Raw genomic sequence first — 23,236 nt, forward strand, 5'->3', positions numbered from 1 at the left:
AGTGTGACAAGCCCCATGCTGCTACTTAATTGTCTCAAAGTTTATCTTTTCTTTTGTAAACTTCGAGGAGTGGTCTGGGCACCTCGATACATGCTCATAATCCCAGGATTTGGGAGGCTGAAGCAGGAGGATTGCAGTTGTACGGGCTACAGAGTAAGATCATGTGCCTGTGAAAACCAAAGGAATGTATCAGTTATTCATCACCCGCTCTGCCAATCAGTCCAGTCCTTTGCTTTAAACAGTCACCTATTGTGTGCACCATCTGTGGCTCAGGAATTAGGCTGTGGCTTGGCTGGATCTTTCAGGTTAAACTTTGCCATCGAAGGTGAGTCAGAGTGTTGTATGGTCCTATCTATCTGAAGGCTTGGCCGGGAAGGACCCACTACTGAGCACCCTTAGTGTGGAATGGCTACCATTCCTCAAGGCCTTTCAGGCAAAGAAACCCTCTGTTGCATGTTCACTGGAGGGCACCCTGCTTTGTCTAGAGTGGCTTCTGATAAGACACTTGGTTTCTTTAACCTTATTTCACAAGTGGCGGCCTGTGGCTTCTGTTCAGTTCCATTTGCATTCTGCTGGTGAGAAGCTGCTCACCGTACCTATAGCTCATGCCCAAGGGGAGAAAGGATTCCCTAGGGGATGAATGCCAGGAGGTAGGGTGTTGGGTAGTTTCCTGTAGAGGCTATTTGCCTGGAGGTTAAGTGAGGTCATGGTTTGTTAAACCATGAGGAACATCTTAGATGTTCAATGTTGATTCCTTCTTCTATGTTCATCCTGAATTAAAAAAAAAAAAAAAAAACATAATAAAAGGCTGTTCTTTGGAACAGTCTGTGGTGTTTAGTTGAGACTCTGGGAATAGTTCAGAATGTAGAAGAAGGAGTTGTCCCAGTGTCTGACATCTGTCTGTTGTCCTTTCCCAGTTAGGCCTTAAAGTGTCTATTGGCTGGACAGTTAGACCCATGATTCTGTGCCCTGTGTCTACTGGGTGTGGTACATGCCGTGTAATTTGAGAAGGACATGGGTGTTGGGCCTCTGCAGATGCCCAGTGTGTTTCTATGGGTTAGGCAGCCGTGTAGGGAAACACCCAGGAGCCTTGCAAGCCATGGGCTGGAGTAGACGAGCTTCCTGCAGTTGTCCCTTTGGTGTCTGTATGTGGCCATCAGGCCAGGCAGTCAAGGAGGAGGCTGACCTGGCACGTCTTCTGGTTAAAGGATACTCCAGTGGGTTGAGCAGGGTGCCAGACATTGCCACAAACCCTAGGAAATGAGTAAGGAAGAAAAAAAAAAAAGCAAAGGAGAGTCCTCCCTTAGAACAGGCTGAGCTTTGTGCAGAGCGGGCTCTAAGTATGAAAAGCCCATTGTTCCCAGATGGCTTTTAATTAATACTCTGCACTCACACCCATCAGCTCGCCAGCAAGAGCCGCCTCCTTCCTCCCTTCTCCGTGTGCTCTTTGTCCCTCACTTTGGTGCCCTGGGGACAGGTCTAGGGACCCTTGTGGATGAGAGACTGACTGGGAGAGGTTGTTGAGTGTTGAGGAGAGTGTGGACACACAGGAGTCCTCACTCTTTGTCCTGTTCCGGATTCTTAGCTAGGCATGTCCCTCCACCTGCTCTAAAACATCCCTTTGAGTCTGTAGGTTGGGAGCCAGATCTGTCCCCTGTGGGGTTCTGGGAAAAAGGCCCAGCCTTGGCCCACTCCAGAGCTTTGTGCACACCTTTTCTTGCCTACAGCCAGAGCAGGGAGCCAGAAGTGAATGATGTTCTGGTTTCCGTTTCTCCCCGGCTGCCCTGCTCTTAGAGATGAATCTGGACCGAGGAAGCTTTAGCTTGCCAGTGATGCTTTCTAGATCAAATTGTGAGCTCTGTGGGTGGGATCAGTCCAAATTCAGGAAAGAGATGTGTGTATAGATGGATGGTGTAAAGAAAATGGGCCCCCTCTAGAATGGCTCACACTGTGTGTCTACAGGCTCACATGGAACCCCTCCTGTCTGGCCCTGCAAGGCTGTTCCATATCTGCTTCGAGTGATTCTCAGTAGCCTGGGGTTCCATCTGTGCAGCAGTAGATAGAATGGTCAGGTCTGAGTCAGTCTCCTGAACGAGCTTACAACCATGGAGTTTTTCCTGTACCTCGCTGTATGTAAATTATTCTGTAAGGCATCACCTCAGCCAATCATTTGCATGGGTTTCATCATTTTGTATATATCCTGGAAAGCTGGATTCGACCAGAAGTGGTTTGATGTGATCGTGAGTTAGGTTGGAAGGAAAATATCTCTGATTGTGAGCAACACATGGCTGTATGGCCAGCAAGGAGTTAGTTCCCTGGGGGCTAAAGACACAGGATTACTTAAGAGGGTTTTAAGGTTCAGTTTGATGATGAATAAGGCCTTGAGAGAAGGTCTGAGGGGCCATTTGGTCTCAAATGGAATCAATAAAGTCGTACAGGATTCCTTGAAGATCTGGTCACTCTAGCACCAGCTTGGTGACATGTCATCCAAACACAGTTGTGAGTGTGATGGCACAGTCTCTAGGAGTTCCATAGTGTCAGGGGGTGAGAAGAGCAAATAAGAACTATTACAGAGAGATCGGAATAGAGTTGCAGGGTCTAAGATTTCATCAGCAGAGAGGCCCGAGCCTTTAGCCACTGAGCAGAAGCTAGGTTGTTCTGGGAGCATACAGTACACTGCCTATTTTATCCCTAAAATCTGGGTTGATTACATTTGACATCAGGTGCTAGATAGTGGGGTAAATCAAGTGCGTTACCATCCAGCTTACCTTACCTCTTCATCTCTTTAAATTTAAAATCCTAATGCTTGCCCCCGTATTTGTTGACGTTTGAGACAGGATCTTGATATGTAGTTCAGGCTGGTATGTGAACTCATGGTAATCCTCCTGCCTCAGCCTCCTGAGTATTGGACTTGACAGGCGTCAGCCACTGTGGCTTCTATTTTAGGTGGAGGGTTTAGAGCAGTGGTTCTCACCGTTCCTGATACTTTGATCCTTTAACACAGCTCCTCATGCTGTGGTGACCCCCACCCCCACGGTAAAATTGTTTTCGTTGCTACTTTATAACTGTACTTTTGCTACTCTTATGCGAATATCTTCTTCTAATGGTCTTAGGTGACCCATGTGAAAGGTTCATTAGACCCCGAAAGGGATGACCCATAGGTTGAGAACTGCTCACTTAGATTAAGAATAGCTTGTCGTTGTTGGTCAGTGAACTTGGTGGGAAGTCAGTTTTTGTTTTGTTTTTTCTGTAGTGGACAGTGCTATGAGTGATATCATGACAAACAGTCTGTATTTGCTTCTTAGATTAAGCTACTGTACACAGACTGTCCTCCAATGGCATCCTTTCTGGCTATGGCTATACTATGGCCAGAAGAATAGCTTCCCCCATGCTTGTGAGGTATGAGTGTTATTTGGTAGGTAGGGACTCTGGGGTTGGACTGTGGGAAGTCCTGGAGGGGGATGACGATTGCTCAAGAGTTTCAGCGGCCCTCCGGGGTAAAGGACAGTTGTTGCTCAACCCTCGAGACCTTTAAGGAAAGGCAACAATTGCTCAAACAGGCCCCTGGACCCTCTGAATGCAATCATGCAGGTTGCATAGGCTCCAAGTGAGATAGCGCCTTGAATTCTTCAGTGGTCTTTAGAATGCCCTGATACGGTGCTGAGCATATGGGAGGCCCTCGATCTGATTCCCAGCACTGAAACAGACAAACAGACAGACAAAAAACAACCAAAAAAAGCAAAATCAGAAATGGGGTGATACAGCGGCTTCACCCGGAGTCTGTCTGTGAAGATCAAGAGCTTCCCATGGGGCCCTGGGTTCAGTTACCAGCAGCACAGAGAACAAAACAGTAAGACAGAACCCACCATTCCATGCCAAGGTCTTTCTAGAAAGCGAAGCCAAGCTTCTATTGGTGATTTTCCATCTTAAAGGGGGCCTAGATGGGTCTCTTTCAAGAATACCAGCGTCTCTTCCTGCACCGAAGGTGGCAACTTTTTAACTTTTTTTTTTCTTTAATCGGCAGTGGTGAGATTCCCGCCCCATTCTTGGCCTTTGCTGTGGAGGAGTTGAAGATTCACAGACTGGCTATCAGTAACAATAACAATAGCTGTGGGCCGGAGAAACGAAAGGGATCTTTGTCGTGATCCTGTGTCCACAGTACTGGTCAGACTAGTTCATACCTGGTTGATTGTTATCAGTAAAGTAAACTTAACTCTATGGTTAGAAACAGCCTGTAGCATCTGGCAGCTTAGATTCACCAGGTGAAGCTGCTATGGCCACAGCAGTGTGCACATCTCAAGGGCTGCAGGTGGGAAAGCCAGGGCGTTTGTGCAGGGAAAGAGGTCCTTAGCTCTCCAGTCTGGCCCCCTCCCTTATAGACTTACAGTGAGTTATGAGATTTGCCTTGTCTTATGGAAAGTCAAGGGCTCATTGGTAGCTTATTGGTATTCAGTGAATGTCTGGGTAGCCACCGGGTGGTGGAGTCCAGCCCTTCATCAAGGGTCTGCTTGGTGTTCTGGTCACACTGGTTTGTAGAAGATGAAAGGCCACCGACTCTGCCTGTAGGAAGATGATGTCCAGTAGGACCAGCCATTATCCAGGCAAATAATTACCTGCATTTAAGGGCTCAGAAGAAATGGAGAATCAACATTCTTAGTAGGGAGGAAAGCCACAGTAGGATCTCGGGCTTCTTAAGCAGAAGGTTGTGAAATCCTGGGGCCTGAGGGCCCTGGGTGGCTCAAACGATACCAGCATTTATTTGCCTTTCATTTGCTCTGTTCTCATCTGACCCTCTCACAATCGCAGCCGTCCTTTGGCCAGATCCAAGTCTTCCCAGTGTCATGCTGCTGCTGCCGGGGCCCCTCGGAGCTCCTACAGTCGGGGTTCCAGACCTCCCCTCGTGGGGCTCACGGGCCAATTCCTGTGCACTTGCTGCCTGCCACACCACATCCCTGGCTCAGGCTCTCTGCTGAGGCTGGGAGAGCCTGTGAGGACTGACAGCCTTTGTGTGTTTCATAGGAGAGGAATTTGGGGGCTGGCCTTGGGAAGAGGCCTATGACAGCTGTAACTGTGGATGTGATCGGAGGGACAAAGAAGTTGTCCATCAGACAGGTTTGTGCCAGCAGTTTAATTTCCTTTATTTCAGGACTGGAAGTTATTTAAATTACTTTATAGACTTCCTGCTTCCTTACAAGAGCTCATTAAGTGCTGGCTGAACTGCTTCATTGCCATAATGGAGTGCCTGGACGTGCAGTTCTCACTCTGCCCTCTAGGGGGGTCAGGAGCCGAGAGGAGCATAGCAAAAACATGGGCAGCCCAATTAGATGACTTTTTTTTTAAAACAAAAAAGTCACATTTTATTTATTTATTTACTTAATAAATATGTGTGGACATGTGTGTGGGTGCACATGTCATGCCCAGTGTATGGAGGTCACTGGCTATTGGTGACTCTTAATAGGTGCCCCATCATGGATTGACATAGGGGACCTAACTCAAATATAAACAACTACCCAGCGTTCTGATGTGCATAGTCTATTTCCTGTATCTTGTTAATTTCACTCTAAGTCATGTTCTGGAGAAGTGGCGGGTAGATCATCTGGCCTTGCCATCTGGGACCCTAACTACTGTTTCAGCGATTAGAGCAAACACCCAAGGCTAACTAAAGTTTTATAAGCAGGAACATGGACCAAGAAGGTTGTGGAATCTCCTGGTGATTTTGGACAGTGTGCTGGTGTGATGTTTGAATCATTTAACCCTCTGGTTTACTGGATAGGAAGGCTTTCAAATGAATTCCAAAATCATATTATAGCTCTTTAGTCCATGTCTTGAAAGGATGTGTAGTTGACTAAATGGTTTTACCTTTAGACATTCCAAGAAAATCATATTTAGATGACTAAGAGACATCCCTTCTGCATCTTTGTCTTGTCTGTCCCGGGGTGGAAAAACCTGCCCCAGAGGTCAGAACTGAACAGGTTGCAGAATGCTGACTAGGGACAGTAGCCACAACAAACAAGTGTTTTAAGGACAGAGATGGTGCCAGTGTCAAGCTGTGACTGGCTCCCTGCAGATGTGCTGGCCAGTTGTTTACCCACCACCCTCCCAGGAAAAGCTGGAAAAGGTTGAAGTTGGACAGGCTGCTCTGTCCAAGTGGACCTTCCTGGACCCAGTGACTTTTGACCTATTCCTGTTCAAAGACACCCGGTATGTGCCACCGGTATTCAGTGTGTGCTGAGTGTTTTGCTGACCCGGAAGGTTCTGAGCACTCCCCGGAATTACCATCCTTTAGGGTCACGGTAGGAGAGTCACTCTTAGCTTGTAGGCAGACAAGAATATTTCTAAAGCTGGAGTTAATACAGCGACTTAAATATAACCCGAGTCAGACTTGCGTGTCTAAGCGAATGCCGAGTTTTAAATATTCATTTACAGCATTAAGCTCTGTAATTTCTTCATAAGGAATTCTAAAATAATAAAGATGACCTGGTAGGCAGAATTCCCTTGTATTTTCTAAAAGCTTTTCATAAGGTCCCTCATAAAAGATTAAGAGAGAAGAAAACCACAGTGTGGCGCAGAGTCCTTGTTGTGGATTAAAAAGTGATTAAGTGATAGTGAACATGGGGAAGCTGAGGAGACCCACTGCTCAGAGTGGGGAGAGGTTAATCGAGGGGCGTCTGAGGACTCTGTCGCGGGGGCCAGAGTTATTAAGTATATTAATAGTTTGAAGAAGCAAACGGAGGGCGAACTCGTGCGATCCATGGCCGCTACCCTGGATTTTCTAACTGGGTTCTCTGCAGAGGTGTCCTGAATGCATCGGGGAAACCAGATGGCACTCTGGTGGGGACAGGAAACTTGAAGTCTGTGGCATGGTTGGATGGGAAGCTGCAGTGACTTCAGAACCTGTTGCCTTTTCCAGGGAAAGACTTCCAGGAGTTCTCATGGGTACCAGCAGCTCCAGGATCCTCTAAAGCAACAAGCAGGTGGAGGACCTTGGAGTGGAGGTGGGTGCTTTTTGAAGGATGTCACTGGGGCTGATGGTCAGGGAGGTAGTAACTCTTCTCATCCTGTTTCGAGTGAGAGGATGCCTAAGTTGGAATCCCAGCGAGGGCTTGCTGCTATGTGTGAAGATGCCCACCACTTTGCTTCTCAGAGGGGGCTTCGTGTGCTACCCTGTGCCATCTTTATAAGGATAGATAGAGGAGAGTGAGGAGGTGGCCTGTTGAAGTCTGGTGGAATACTCAAAGCATAAACAGGCCTCCAGCTCCTTGGAGGCTGGCTGTGAAGGTGAACAGTGCTGCATGTTCAGTTGAAATGGGGATGATTCTAGACACGGTTGAAGGGTGTCGGTGGGCCAAGCTGGGTATTCTGCCCCTTCCATCTCTTCCCGATGCATCTTTCCCTCAAGCTAATTTCCACATTCCTTCCGAGGCTGAGATGAAACTTCACTGTGCATGTCTGTCTAGCTTGAGAGCATGCATTTCCTGAGTAGGCCCCTCCAGGCAAGCCTCAGACGTCTTCCTTGGCCAGTTGCCTTTGTTTACCGATTTTCTCTTGTCGCTCCCCAACTCTCTTACCCACGTCCCACTTTAATTAATCCTTGAAAAGTGCTGGCCTCCCTCAGCAATGTTGCTGACTCCTTCCTTTCTGCCTGTGAGCAGATAGATGCATCTGCGTGGGTTGGAGGGGGTGTCTCTGACAGGGCCCCTCCAGGGGATTTTTGCATCCTTGGTCCAGTACAGTTAGAGGCTGCAATTACTGCGTGGTGGCTAATTACCCTGCCTGACATTAGATCAGTGGACAGAGGGGGCTCTGAGCCTGTCAGCAGAGGTCAACCAGAGGTCCTCTCACTCAACAACCCTCCCGTGATAGCTGGACACAGAGAAGGCTTTAATGGGGAGAGGCTGAGAGCCGGCTCTGCTGGGGGATGGGAAAGGCAGAAGACTCTTGATGACTGAAGAGGTCACGGAGGCTGATAACCCTTCACATGACCCTTCTCAGGAGGCCCGGAGGAAGGAGGAGAAGGCTTCCCATTGGAGATGATGTGTAGCACAGAGCCAGATAGATACAGAGAGGAGATCAGGACATGGTGCTTGGATGGTTGGCGACTCTGTCTGTGGCTATTAGGAAAGTCAGTTTTGCCCAGCCTGAGGGAATGGGACACCTTGGGGCATTGTTTTTGTTGTGTCTTGGGGTCTGTTTGTGCTTTGCTATTTGATTCACGTCTTTGAGTGGGCTCTCCAGGTGAGACTGCATATCTGCTTTTGTCTTGCCTTAACCAGTGATATCTAAGGAAGTAAACGTGGGTGCTAGTTCCATTGCTCAAACACGGGGCATGTTAAACTCACCCGAGTGTGATGGAGCCCATGCTAGGCCATGGTCATGACCATGGGTGTGTGCTTGGCACTCCAGAGAATAAATATGAAAAAGACGCTGAGCTGAAATCTGAGAACCCCCTTATCTTTCACTTTACCCTCCACAGTTTGGTTACCCTAGCTCACCCATGGCCTAAAAATACTAAATGGAAAATTCCAGAAAGGAAATTCGTAAGTTCTAAGTAATGTTTATTATAGCGCACCGTTAAGGTTACTATTGTTAACCTGCCTTTAAACGGATAAACTTACAAACTGAGCGTTTAACGAAGAGAGGAATAGCATATTTAGAATTCAGTCGTACCTCCAGTTTCAGACATCCAGCAAACACCTAAGGATGTGTTCCCCGTAGATTGTGGGAGACTATGACACTTGTTTTCAAGCTCAGCACTCTGTCACTTGAGATGCTGGACTGCAGGGAGGACCCTGCTTCTCTAAGCCTTGAGAATGAGAATAGAGCCTTTGTTGAACGAAATGTTCTTTCTCTTTGCATTTTGGGTGCATGAGCATCACCACCTTACTATTTCGATGTTATACTAATATTGTATCGCACTGTAGACTATTCCGTGCTATATACTGTGTCCCGCTAGACACTATACCAATACTAGGAAGTATATACTATACTATATTATGTCTACTACTACACTTTGCTGTGTACAGGATTTCTTTGTTATTGGTGCACAGCAGGGTGTTCAATGTCTTTCCCATATTTGCCTGAGTACATTATTAGTGTGTGTGTGTGGGGGGGAAGAGGTTAAAAAGAGAAAGGTCAGAGGAAAAGAGCGTGCATTTTCTTTTGGTGGGTTGCTTCTGAGGTTTCTGCATAGCTGTGACAAGGCCCTGTGTTGTGTGTCTCCACTCTGGCTGGGACAGGCCTGGACTTCCCCAGTGTTCTTCATTCACATCAGGGACAGAGCGGCCGTCTGGCTGAACTCTGCTGCTCATGGTCCTGTCGTTGCTGTGCATCTTAGAAGGAATTCCTGAACTCCCCATTATGAGTCTTTTCGGGTACCATGGGTTTCTCTGGCTTCTGAGCTCAGGACACGGCAGGAGGAAGTGCTATTCTGGACCTTAGGCTTTGCCAGAGCTGGGAGGGGTAACCTATTCCCCTTGATCACTTTAAGGAGAAACCTCTCCTAACTTTTGACTGACTGAGCCTGAGCTGGGTTGGGGGTAGAACAAACACTCTTTGTCCCATGTGCCAGATGTATAGACAGGAGAGAACCTGGGTCCTAAGTTGGAGGAGTTTAGATGAGGGACTTGCCTGTGGAGCCCCAGGAGGAGAAGAGGTAAGGAGATAACTTGAGGGTCTGCTGTTCTGAGTTTCTTGTCTGAAGCTGGGGACGCCTCAGGCCTGTGCACGAAACATGCTTCACAAAACTCAAGATTTCCCGAACATCCGCCCCCGGGTGCTGACTACCGCCACTTCCCCCCCACGCCCCCCATATAACTTCACACTGGTGTAATTAACATATAATTTGATACCTGGAACTTCATGTTGGGTGGAGCTGGAAAGGATTACTCAGCTTTTAGCAATTTCAGACTCAGGGTTATAGAACTCTGTGTGTTACACCCTTGTTCTCTGGTTACTGACTTGTTTTCCCTTCATCCTTGTTAGTTATTTCTTCTCTCCTGAGATGATTCTACAGTGCGTTTTTATCACTTAAACACACAACAGGCTGTTGACTTACACATGCCGACTGCCTGTTTGTCTAGGTTAGCCTTAGATCTTTTCTCTCATCTGTTGATGAGAATCGATGGCCCCGTAGTTCGTCATTTCATTTCCTGTTTCTTAATCCAGGAAGTGCCACTGGCATTAAAAAAATGCAGTAATTATTAGAGGAGAATACAGATGGAGAGCGCCAATGATTTTATGCTGTAAATTTACAGAGTATGCGGATGGTTATGTTTTGTTGGAGAAATTATTTGTTGATACATGTACTAACTTATCTCTTACCTGTACATGCAAAGATACAAAGGCCAGGGGTATGAGCACTGACCCATTTCTGAGCATGAGTTAGCACCTTTGGGGGGGCCCACAGGATATCTTGAAAATAAACCCAGATAGCCACATGTTTTGTATGTAGGCAGGCGTTCAGAGCTGTTCGGGTAACAAACATCTATGGATGTTTGCAGAAAGGAATGGAGTGAATTCTGTAAGCATCTGTGGCCCGTGGCTTCCTACCAGTATGCTTTGCTTTGTCTTCCAGTGAGTGTGCATACTTCTGTTGCCTATGGGGAAGGTGGGAACAGAGGTAGCTCCAGGTTTGGCTACTTGTCCCTGCCCTGCATTGCGCTTGCAAGCCATTCAGGGTTTCAGAACTTGACTTTGGAAAGCTTCTAAATTTGTTCTTAGCAGGTTGATTTATTTTGTTGAGGTCAGATTAGAGCTAATGGCCCTAATGGTTACAGTGTTCCTAAATGGTTCTTAGCACTTAGGCAGGCTCTGATGGCCATTGTGGGCGGGTTTCCAAGTGTGGACCATATGATTCATATATGTATATATATATTTGTTATTTGTTTTTTATATTGAACATATATAAAACAACATATATTCATTGTTGAAGCTATTGTTAAGAGTCCAAGTACTATGTGGAAGTGAGGTTGAAAGGTAACATCAGAATTACTTTAAATATTAATCTTGTTTTGGTATCAAATCCAAGGAGGCATTTGTCATTATGGATCTCATGGTCATATGTGAGTGACTGAGACTCCTGCCTGGAGTTTGGTGGATCATGGCGCTGCCCTTTGCCCTTTGCCCTTTGCCCTTTGCCCTTTGCCCTTTGCCCTTTGCCCGGGAGTGTGCTGTTTGTGAAATGGAGTCATAGAGAAGCTTTCCGTTTCCCACAGCCATTCATTCCTGGGTGCCAAACAGCTCCTGTAAGAGCAGGCGCCCAAGTTAAGACGATCCCTGGTACATCCCTTCCAGCCATGCTGTGGTACCTGTGAGTTCACGGCCAGGGCTTTGGCAAAGAGATTACACCCTGTGTAAAACTGGCTCCATGTTTCTGATTTCTGTATGATTGGGAGTAGGTGAGGCAGAGCCAGGTGTCTCCAAAGGAGTACATGCCTCTGCTTGTCTCCAGAATTAAACTGTGCATGTGAATGCATGGGCTCACTCTGTGGGTTATAGCCTTCCGGCGCTGCTGGCAGCAGCTAGAAGGCAGAGGCTGCTCTACCTCAGTAGAGGGGGTTGAGTAGATGGGAATACTTGGTAATTTCCTCTCAGAACTTTATTGGGGGGGGGGGCGCACACTAAAAGATGCTCCCTCTCCATCTTTCAACTTAACATTAATCATCTACCCTGAGTCATGTTCTTCAATCGCAAAAGTGACGTTACAGGCCTCATCCAGGCAAAGTGCCTTGTGGGTTAAATCCTTCAGCTGCTGTAGATCATCAAGGCAAGAGCTATTAAATGTTGAACGAGGGCAGATGGGGCTGGTCTTCCAAAGGCTAGTAGAGTGGCTACTGGTCTCTCCCAAAATATATGAGTTCGCCTTTTCCTTTCGTCTGTGGAGGTCTGTGGAACTGAGGTTATCATGCTTCACCTCAGGACTCCATGGCTTTCCGCCAAGCTCTCTGAAGAGTGCTGTGCTACCCTTGAGGCAGCCTCCATTGAGAAGCTCGTTCCAGTTCATCACCATGGTGTGGGTTCTCCTCGCCATCTCAAAGCAGAGGGCTGTGTTTGTGGTGTGGAGGGAGTCAGTTGCCACTCAGCTGATGCCCTGGGTGGTGACAGAACCTAGACCCCTGAGTCCCGCTCAGCAGCCCAGGCCATGGGTTGCTAACAGCACATGTTAAGGGTCTGCGTTGGATGGTGTTCAGCAGGTCCCTCAGCCACCAAGTTCTCCAGAGAAGTTTTAATTACCAACCAAGGTGATGTGGTTTATTTTCAATGTGTTATAAACAAATGGATGTCATGCTGAGATGCCCAGAACAGGCCCTCCATCAATCAAAGCGGGCAGTTATCACGCGGTGGGCTCCAAGGAGGAACTGTGCACGCCCCTAGTGTCTGATGGCTGGCTGCACTTCTCTTTCTCAGGGCAAGGGGTTAGGCTAGTTCCTTAGGCTTCTTAGTGAAGTGCTCCACCTAGGACCTGCTACAGTGGCTTTTCCTAATAGCCTCAGGAGTGAGGCCTGCGTTTGGGTAGAGAGCAGGAGTTTGAGGGATTGGCTCACATGAAAGACCTTGAAATGGCAAATCTTTATTAGTTTTGTAAACAGCTTTAGGAAGCGCTAGGAGCATCTTGCAGGGACCCTGCAATTATCATAATAAACAGTTTTATCATCTTCTTGGCAATCAATATTGTGGCTTATGCTGCTTTAGTATCTCAGTGGTATTGATTACCTTAACAACTGTGCTGCGGTCAGCTCCCATTAACCCTTGCTCTGCTGGCACAGCCTGCGCCTTCCACTGTTGGAGAGATTGCTCTGGTTGCAGCCCAAGCAAGTGCCGGAATTTGACAGCCGGCCAGTGAGGCCAATACGGCTTTTATCTCGAAGTGCCTGGGAGAAGGAAGGGTTTTAAACAGCAGATCTGGAAGCCAGTGCAACTTCGTAAAAGCCTTGTGTGTGTGTGTGCGTGTGTGTGTGCGCATGTCTGTGGATGAGTGCATGGATATGCGTGTACACACCAGAGACAGTGTGTAAGTTATAGCAGTGGGGCTGTAATTAGTCACTCAGGAGTCTGAATGTCGAAGAGGGGAGATTCTGGTCATCCCTATCACTCATTCCAGTGTTATTTTCACCTTTCCTGGGGGACGGATTACTGCGTGTGGAATTCAGTCGAGGCCTGAGGCAGTGTACAACAGGCATCCCCAGCTGTCCTCCTGAGCTCATTTCTATCCACCTTTTACTTCTAGAGAGAAACCACTTATCTGAGAACATTGCTCATAGCCTTCAGGTTCCCTTGGACCAATGAGCATCTGAGGTGAGACCGTCTATCAGTAGATGACAGAATGCTGGAGGTGGATTTCGGTGCCACAGGAGATTTTATCACCTTCACTGGCTGTCCTGTCTCTGGTCTGGTTAATGTTTACAGTCTCCTTCCCTCCTGCTGGAATGAAGGTGACCAGGGCAGTTTTCCCTAGCAGAACAGCTAGAGTTCACCCCACCTTACCCCCACCCCGAAACGACTAAGCCAGGGGCAGGGCCTGTCATGGAGGGGCTCAGTAATATTAAACGGCAGTCATTTGGAACAAGATCTTGTTAATAGGATCGTGTTGGTTGTGGTGTGTGTGTGTGCGTGCGTGCACGTGCATGTGTTTGTATATATTGGCTTTTCTAGGATGTGTAGGCTTTTCTTATTTAATTGTTCTGTTTCTTTTGAGAGAGATGTGTGTGTGTGTGTGTGTGTGTGTGTGTGTGTGTGTGTGTGTATGTATCTTTATCTGTATAGAACTGGGACTTGGGGTTCTACTATGATAGCAGAGGGTCCCCTGAGGAAACCACCCATAGATGAATGATATTTGCAATGAAAATGAACCATTTTTTTCTTTTTGGTTTCCTGTAGATATGTGCATTTTGATTAGGTCATGATGCTTGTGTACTGTATTTATATGTTTATATAGGTACATATTATATATTTATATTCATAGACATTAATATACATATCAATATATATATATATATATATATATATATATATATATATATACACATATACTAACGTAGTATGTATAAATACAGAAGAAAAAGTTTTATTGAGTCCTGGGGATGAATGTAAGTTCCATAGCAAGCCTTAACCCGTTTGGCCCACTTAAGACTGTGACAGGGGTCCTTATTAACATTGCACATCCCATAACACAGGCGCTGTTCAACTTGAATGGCAATGACCTATCATGCCTCAGGAGAGATTTTTTTTTTTAAAGTTTTGAGAGCATAAGTTTCATAGAGGATCCGAAGGAGGCAAGGCAGGATTGGATTAGGAAAGAGGTGAACTGGATGACTTTCTTGATGCTGTCTGTGGCTGGCTTTTCTCAGAGAGGGTGCCAGGTGGTGTGTGATTATGGTGAGAGTCAAGGGTTGGGCTTGATGAAGTGCGAGCAGGTATAGGTAGAGGTGTCACTATTAGGGCAACAAGCTCACACCACAGCAGTGAGGAGACAAATCTATGCAGGTGAGAGAAGGACCTCTGGGAGCCACCGTGTTTAAGGAATGCAGAGTTTGCGTGAGCCATGGTATAAGCAGGCCTCCCCTTTGGCTCCCACCCTGTGAGGCCATCCTCCTGTAAGTGGGGACATCTAGGGTCCTGGGTCACTATTTTGGACCCTCTTCTGCCCCTCATCTTTCTGGCTAGGATGCTTTGATCCCACAAATGAGAAAGTTGTACTTTGAATGCCAGTGCTCTTCCTGCATATGTCACGTGGGCTTCGGTGGCTGTCATTGGTTATTGGGTTCTTGGTTGATGGGACCTAAGGCTCTCAGGAATCTACCCCAACAGCACACAGTCACATATTGAAGTCAGCCACACATACACATAGAATGGATCATATTACTGAAGGGAACAAGACAGTTTTTGTTTGGTTTGATATAGAAACATGTACTTTGGGTTGTGGTTACCCCATAACCCTTTATGCTCCATGTTGTCTTTAACCTTAGCCCCTCAGCCAAAGCTGCTCCTATAGGTTTGGCCTCATTCATGAAGAGCTTTGAGGTGCCCATAACTTAACTCCCTCATTCTGCAGACCGAGTGAGCAAAGCAGTCAGATTGCTTCTGGCAGTGGGGCTGCCTGTTGAGTGTCCAGGAAGAGGCTGTACCAGTGCTTTACTGTACTGCAGGTTCTATTCATTCTCCTGCCTGCCTGCCTTTCTCTGGAGTCAGGGTCTCACTATGGAGCTCTGGCTGGCCTTGAACTCAAAGAGATTCACCTACCTCACCGATGCTGGGATTCAGGCTGTGCATCATCTTGGCCAATATTTATTTGCAATATCTTGTTTTTGTTATTAGTTATTTTCTGTTCATCTTTCCTAGTTTTTTTTTTTAATGTGTATGAGTGTTTTACATGCATTTATGCACATGTGTACTATGTGCACACTTCATGCCTGGCAGCATCAGATTCCCTGGAACTGGGATTATGGAGAGCTGTGGGCTACTACGCATGTGCTAGGAGCGAAACCCTGGTCCTCTACAAAAGCAGGCAGTGCTCCTAACTGTTCAGTCATCTCTCTAGCCCCGCCCCCTTTGTCCCATGCGTTTGTTTTTTTTTTTTTTTTTTTTTTTTTTGGGTGGGGGAGGGGATAGAATCTCATATATTCCTGGGTGGCTTTGAACTCACTGTGTCACTGAGAATGACCTGGACCTTCTGCTCTTCTTCTGTAATCTTGAGACTGTAGGCATGCACCACTGTACCCAGCCTATGTGATGCTGGGAATCAATCAAACTCAGGGGCTCATATGCCAGGCGAATGCTTTAGCAACTGAGGTGGCTCCATTCTCAGCCTCTCTTCCAGGCTCCTTCACACCCTGATCTATGTATAAACGTACAGCTTAGGATCTTCCCATCAGTGTTCTTGTGTATGTGGGAAGACTCAGTGTTTAGTGTCAGAGGTTATGTGTCTTTATTCAAAATTCCAGAGACCAGAGCTGTTTTGGATCTTGTGACATTTACATAAACACCATGAGATAACCTTGGAGATAGGACCCAAATTTTAAAAAAAAAAAAAATCAAAATTTATTTGTTTTCCATGTACTCCTCACATCTCTTAAAGATAATTATAAATAGTGTAATAATTTAGTATCCTGTTGTAGAATTTTCCATCTGTGGCATGTCATGGCTACTACACTCAAGAAGTCTCAGGTTCTAGATTTCTTTTTAAATTGGAGGGGCTCACTCTGTTTCCAGCTGTGCCTGTTAGTTGTAATCTGTGGAGTATCTGTTGTGGGTCTTTGATGCACTCATGCTTTTGTAAGCTGTGATTGTTTAGGTTGTGTAGTGAAAGCCCATTGCAAAGATGCTTCCTGGAGCCCCGGAGCATGATGGGAACTTTGGATATTGAGCTTGGAGGGCAGGGCTGCTACTGATTGGGTATTTGGGGAGGTGGTAGGGGATGCATACCGCAAGAAACACACTGTCGGGCCATCTCACTGCAAATCAACCTGACTGAGGCTGCCCAGTGGGAAGCAGCTCAGTTGAGGGTACAGAGCAGTCTGGTCCTTGTGGAGACATTAGTGCTGAGAAGAAAGATAGTGGGCACTGAGACAGTGGTGATGAGCCTCATCTTCTCTCTGTCTCTGTCACACAGACACACACACACACACACACACACACACACCAGGAAACCCCTCTCACAGTCTTGAGGATCAAACCCATGAACACCAGGCCATGCATGTCAGATAATCACTCTACTAGAGAACCGCTGTCCTGGTTTGCTTTCTATTGCTGTTATAAACATCATGACTAAAAGCATCCTATTCGGCCTGCAAGTCATAGTCCCTCAGAGGACTGCTGCTTATTGGCTTGCTCTCCATAGTATTCTCAGTCAGCTTTCTTTTACAACCACCCAGGACCATGTGCACAGGAGTTGGCTCCACCCCCAGGGGTCTGGGCCTCCCTGCATCAGTCTTTAAGCAGGTGCCCCACAGACTTGCTGACAGGTCAGGTCAGTCTGATGGAACCCATTCCATAGTTGAAGTTTCTTCCTAGGTGACACTAGTTTCTGTCAAGTTGATGAAAATTAACCAGCACAACTATATTCTCAGCCAAATATATATATAATATATTAAATATATATAATATATATTTAATTTTAAAATTAGTTTAATTAACTATGTGCGAGTGAGTCTTTCTCCTGAATGTATGTGTGCATTACCACAGGCATGCTTGCTGTGGGCAGAGGTCAGAAAAGGCCATTGGGGTTACACGTAGTTGTGAACTACCATGTGGGTGCTGGGAATTGAACCTGGGCTCTATGCAAGCATATCAAGTATTGAACCATGTCTGTAGTCCCTTCCCCCTTCAATATAGTTTTTTAACTCTTTAAATCAAGAATGGAGACCTTTTCTACCTTATCCATGGGTACCTCCTCTCTCTCTCTCTCTCTCTCTCTCTCTCTCTCTCTCTCTCTTTCTCTCTCATTTCTGGTTTTAATCAGCCTTGGACTCCAAGTTGTAAATCAAGGCTTGTGTGAGCTTGGGTGGCTAACATTTTTGCTGTACAAGGCTCCTTTTTGCTCACTAAGGACAGTGACGGGTACAGAGCCTGAGATATGATAAATCATCCTTTCTTTTATTCTACTGACATTAGCAGTGTGGTGGTGTTCCAATAACTTCTAATGGGAGAGGTCAGTAGATGGGGGTTTTTGAAAGTAGCTTTAGAGATAGAGGAGACTGAATCAGACACAGAACTTTGAAGACAAAGAGAACCCATAAGATAACCTTCATTGCTTTGGAAACGGCACTGGCTTACCTTGAACTTGGCAACTCAAGACCATAGCTTGGTTCTGATGGTGTTGCTATTTCAGGAGATATGTCTGGTAATATAGATAAGGGAAACATATGAAATAAAAATAGAATTAGAAGAGTGAACTTTTCTGTAACTATCACCTGGACTCCGCAATTTTTTCTGGATTCATTTAGTTTTCTTTTGTTCTTTCTTGAAATATTTTGAAGCCAATCCAAAGGCATCACAATACTTTATCATTTTCAATATAAATTATCATTATTAATATGGTTATCGTTGTTCCTGAACAAAGCTGCCCTGTCTTCCTGCCTGCCTTTCTGTACTGGGTATTGAACCCAAGATCTTTTGCATGCCTTTCTGTACTGGGTATTGAACCCAAGATCTTTTGCATGCTAGGCTTGTGGCCTCCCATTGAATTGCACCCCATCCCTGAGACATTCTTATCCACCCTCATCCTCCTTTTCCTCCTCACTACCGAGGAGCGAACACAGGGCCTCAAACATGCGAGGTGAATGCATGGCCACTTAGCTATAGTCCAGCTCCCCTGACCTTACCTAAAATCAAATTGTGATGTAGACTTGTCTGATAGCCTTCAACATGGCCTTTTAATAAGGGGCTGGTTGGTTAGCGTTGCTATCCATATGGAGTTTACACAGTGCACTTAGTTCTTTGTTTCATAGTTCTCTCTCCTAAGCTGGAACAGTCTCTTCCCACCCCCACCCCCACCCCCCACCCTGCTTTTTTACCTACAACCTCCATTTGAGCAATCCTCCTATCCTTCAACCTGGGGATTTTCAAGCTGAATAGAGTAGGTGTGTGTGTGTGTGTGTGTGTGTGTGTGTGTGTGTGTGTGAGAGAGAGAGAGAGAGAGAGAGAGAGAGAGACCACTGTTAGCGCACCACGAAAAGCCTAGGCCCTCATCCTCTCCTCTCTGCCATTGACCAGCTGTCTGACCTCTGGCAAACCACCAACACCCTCTGGGGTCATTATTCTTGTCTATCAAAGGCAGAGGAGAAACTAGATGGCCTCACGCTCAAGCACTCTCATTATTATCTCCCTAAAGAGATCCCAGAGGCTCATCACAGACACTTCTGGCTCACATGCTCATCCTACTTTTGGCGTTTTGTGAGCTAAGCCATCCAGACCAATTGTCTCCTTCCTTCTCTCCTAGAGATTGTGAATGGTGAACCTTCAACATGAGTATGGTTTCTGTGTTGGCTTGCAGATAGGCTTAGGGACCCAGATCCATGGCTTGAAGTGTATAGGTCATTGACATGCATCTTAACTTCCGATTTCACTGAAATTTATCTACCATCTTTTGTTTTTGTTTTTTTTTTTTCTTGTTTCACTTTGGCTTTGATTTGGTGTATGGTGACCAGTTTGTTTATTTTCATAAGCAACACCAATAATTATCTTGTGTGCTGAATATTCTTATTCTCAGTGTAGCCTGTAAGCTCACTGAGGTCCAGCCTATAACTTCTGGAGTCTCAGCTTTCTTGAGCCACAGATGGGGCTGGGGATGTAGCTCAGTGGTGGAATGCTCAGCTAGTGGCTCCAGAGCCCTGGGTTTGACACCTAGTGAGGCAAGGGAGAACAGCAGGAACGTCAGCTGTGCATTGGGTGATCAGTCAGAGTCCACCATAGTGCCTCAGTCTGTCACTTAAGTTTTCTACCTGGTGGTTGTTTCGATGCGGTCAGTATTCCTTTTGTAGCTATGGCCCAGCACTTCTCTGGTTCATTTTTACGAGGCACTGTGGCCCGTGGTGGTCTGAGGTGCCACCTGCGTGGCATGACTTTTGTGGAACTTGTCTTTTCCAGTGGCTCTCACTGTGTTTTCTCTGGACCTTGGGTGAGTGAAATGATATTTGCTGGACAAACAGTTGGAGGGGATTTTAACTGCTAAAACAGTAGCCATTCCATGCATTCCGTAGAGAGGGTCACCTGTGGTTCCAGTCTGGGGCACGAGAGTGCCAGAGTTGGGGATCGTGGAGGTGGACAAATCAGAACCTAGTATCTTCCACCTCTGGACAAGGAGAGGGTGGTCCATCAGATGTACTCCATCCTCCTCCAGGTCTCCAGTGTGAGCCCTTGTGCACACTCAGCCCTCCTTTGCTGCCCAGAAGAGCTGACTTGGTGCTCTGCAAGGCCCTGGTATCAACCGGCTCTCTCCCATCCTATCCTGGACCTCTGCTGCCTCCTTTCTCAGGAGACCAAGACAACATTCACCACAGAGGGCTGGGGGAGGACCCGGAGCTTGTGTGTGTGGAAGACCTAGAACAGTGCCTGGCACTCAGTAGGCACTCAATAAATGGTAGGTACCTAGAGGACCATCTCTGCGAGTGTTTATAACTAGTCTTGTCATGACTTCCTTTTTTGCTTGTTGACACTTGGAAAGGGGTCACTAAATCATGGTGGGGTTTGTGAAGCTGTGGGATTGGCATAAAGGGTCCCATTCTGGGTTGCTAGAAGTGCTCTGTGTAACCAGTGCTCTGTGTAACCAGTGCTCTGTGTAACCAGTGCTCTGTGTAACCAGTGCTCTGTGTAACCAGTGCTCTGTGTAACCAGTGCTCTGTGTAACCAGTGCTCTGTGTAACCAGTGCTCTGTGTAACCAGTGCTCTGTGGTTTAAGTGTCTGAAGAAGTCCTATTGATGTGTCACCACCCCAGCTGCAGCAGCATTGTCATTTGTCCTTCCAGGGTCAATCTGAGGAGTGTTTCTCCTATCCACCTCTCTGGGTAGGCTTGGTCCAGTGGAAAGCAAGACCTCAGGGTCAGGGGTGAGGGTGGGTGGGTGGGGGTCGGGCTGGGTGTGGCTAGAAACTCGAGGCTCATGGCTCCTGAGTTTTCTTCTAATGGAATTTCCCATCACTTACTGCCCTGCTGATTTCTGATCAATGAAAATGAAATTGCATCACCTCCTCAGAGGCTCCACGTATGCCTGCTGCTTCCAGCTGTGTCAGTTCCGGTAAAGTAATCTCATCAGGCGTGCGAGAGGGTAATAGGAAATAAAAATAAAAACCCACAATTAGCAAGAGGCCTTGCAGCTGAGTAACACTTACCGTCCCAGAGGCAGAAGGGGCTGGGAAGTAGAAGGCTCAGGAAAAGGGTCCCTTGTGGGGAGGGCGAGGGAAGGGAAGAAAAAGGAAAAGAAAATCCACAGTGCTTTTCTTTCCTTCTCTTTTCCCTGCTTCCCCCAACACGTGGATAGTTGGACTTTGTGTCAGCTTCTGCTGCTTGACTTCTAAGGTCTGCAAAGTTACCACGCTATGAGCCTTTCTCTCTTTTTAAATAAGTCTGTCATCACAAAGAGACACCAGTTAAATCCCAGGACCCCAGAAATCCTAGCTTCTTCTGCTTACCAGTGTGGGGGACTCCCTCGATCTGTGCTAGGGAATCAGAAAGACCAGGGTGGGACAACCTGAACGCAATGGCTGATGGATAGACTTCTCTCTCAGAGGTGCTCTTTTCTCCTCTCCGTTTCTCCCTGTAACTCCAGTGCATGCGTGTTAAGAACGTGAGGTGCTATGAAGGGACACTCGGTTACATAACAGCTCGGCCGGGCCACCTCTTGGTATAGAGTGCAGTGGCAGTGTGTATACAGTTACTCCAGTTATAAGACCTGGGGAGGTTGTCCACTACATCCAGAATATTCTGCTGCTCCTGTCTGTGGAGGTTTACAGTCTTGAGGAAGAGCCAAAGTGAGAGGAACCAGGATGGGAATCCAAAGGGCAAATGAGGATGTAGAAAACCTGTTGGGTCACCTCAGGGGAGCCAGCAGAAATGCAACTGTATCCTCTTGTCAGCGGGACTTATCAGGGACAGAAGAAATGCTTGTGTGTGGCCATACCCCTGGCTCTGGCAGCTATATGTAGATATATGTAGGACAGCACATTCTTTACTCTTGCTGGGTGGGTGGGAGAGCAGATCCTGTTGAGAAATGGTCTCAAGTCTTTTTTTTTTTTTTTTTTGGTGGTTCTTTCTTCGATGACCCGCATATATACTGAGGGTGAGAACTTCTGAGGGTCTGACTGGAGAAAGATGAGCTGAAGTCTCAGGCCTCTGTGGTTTTGGAGTCACAGGGTTCAGGGCAGCTGCTCAGTCTTCTGCTGTGAATAAGGCAGACTTTTAAGCCTAGTGGACATCAGGTCACTGTTGCCACATCTGGGTTCAAATGTAGGACAGTTCTGACATCAGAGCGGGAAGACGCTGGGAGGGATGAGTGGTAAGTGTGTTGTACAGTAAATCCTTGCAGCTGCAGCTGTGTGATGATCAGACCAGGACTGCTAGCCCATGCTCACACTCTAGTGAGAGCCAGCCAGTGGGAGCCTGTATCAATAGGCAGGATGTTGTGTATGTTGTAGGCACTCAATAAATATTTCTTATACAAACGAATGGAAATCTTAACAGTGGCCAGTGGTGTTTTGGATTAGCGGTAATGCTCAGTAGCTTCAAACTAAAGGCTGAGAGGTCAGAACCCCAGTATTCTCTGTGGTCGAAGCCCAAGAAATTAGGGCCCATTAGCCAAGCCAGGTTTAATTTCAACCAGCTTTGGTGATGGTCGAATGTCTGAAATTTTACCTCCTGGCCCTTTCCAAGATTAGACTGGCTGACAGAACAGTCTGGTGCAGTGTTCATACCTCCAGAGGTGAATGGATGGCAGAGGCAGGCAGTTAGTTCCCAAAGGAAGCTGACTGATGTCTTTTATCATCCAGCACCCGGGTTTCACGTGTGCACATTCGCAGAAATATGTTTCTCCTTTGCCATCCTAGATAGATGCTCAGCATGGCGTCTTGATCTACATTGATCACACTTGATGACTCGAACTGGCAATTTCCCCCATGGGACCAGCCCTAGCCAGGGTGTTCAGGAAGCCATTAAGGAAAAATATGTAACCACACACATTCCCAAACTCAATTGTTCCTTCTTTGCAGTGCTCAGATAAGAGACTTTCAAACATAATTAATCCAAGAACTCTTTAGCCTGGCCTTGGTGATTCTTCATTGCAGCTTGCTGGCCCAGAGGCAGTGCCAGGATCAGCAGAAGGGGAAAGACCCCTGGATCATCTCTGCTAGCTTTGCGAGGGTGCTCTTGTAACCTGCAGTTGCTTGCTTCTGAGAGGGTGAGGGAGTTCCAAGTAGGGTAAGGAGAAATAAATATTCCTGTGTTGTTTTCCCACTTACTAAGTCTGCCATTTGAAGGAGCCAATGGGAAAGAGATCTCAATATGTTTTTCTAGCTGAAAGGAACAGTGTAAGCCATGGATTTTGGAACTGGCCTGTGGGAGGGGGAAGAGGCAGAGAACCAGAGTCCAGATTGCATTTTGTCACCCGTTGGCTATATACGCCCCCTTTCCTTGATGTTGGGGTTCATCTTTGGAATTTTGGAAATCTCCTACTCATGCTTAGGGGGGGAAAAAAACCCAGCCCAGCTCACTTCCACCTGTCTTCAGGCCTCAGGGCCTAGCTTTGGTACCTG

At 46.8% G+C, this 23,236-nt stretch overlaps 1 protein-coding gene across 4 annotated transcripts in view; it reads left to right on the plus strand.

The window, feature by feature from the left end:
- The window catches only part of Zfhx3 (zinc finger homeobox 3), a 255,867-nt gene that overhangs the window by 52,917 nt on the left and 179,714 nt on the right, over positions 1 to 23,236 (plus strand). The window contains exon 1 of one of the 4 annotated variants that reach the window (XM_076915848.1): positions 6,857 to 6,995. The exons of the other annotated variants lie outside the window; for them this stretch is intronic. The gene's annotated coding sequence lies outside the window, so the exon portion shown is untranslated. Of the gene's footprint in view, positions 1 to 6,856; positions 6,996 to 23,236 lie in introns of those variants that run through there. 4 annotated transcript variants of the gene reach the window in all.

This window comes from Arvicanthis niloticus, chromosome 18 (genome assembly GCF_011762505.2).
Source record: "Arvicanthis niloticus isolate mArvNil1 chromosome 18, mArvNil1.pat.X, whole genome shotgun sequence".
NCBI classification, from domain to species: domain Eukaryota; kingdom Metazoa; phylum Chordata; class Mammalia; order Rodentia; family Muridae; genus Arvicanthis; species Arvicanthis niloticus.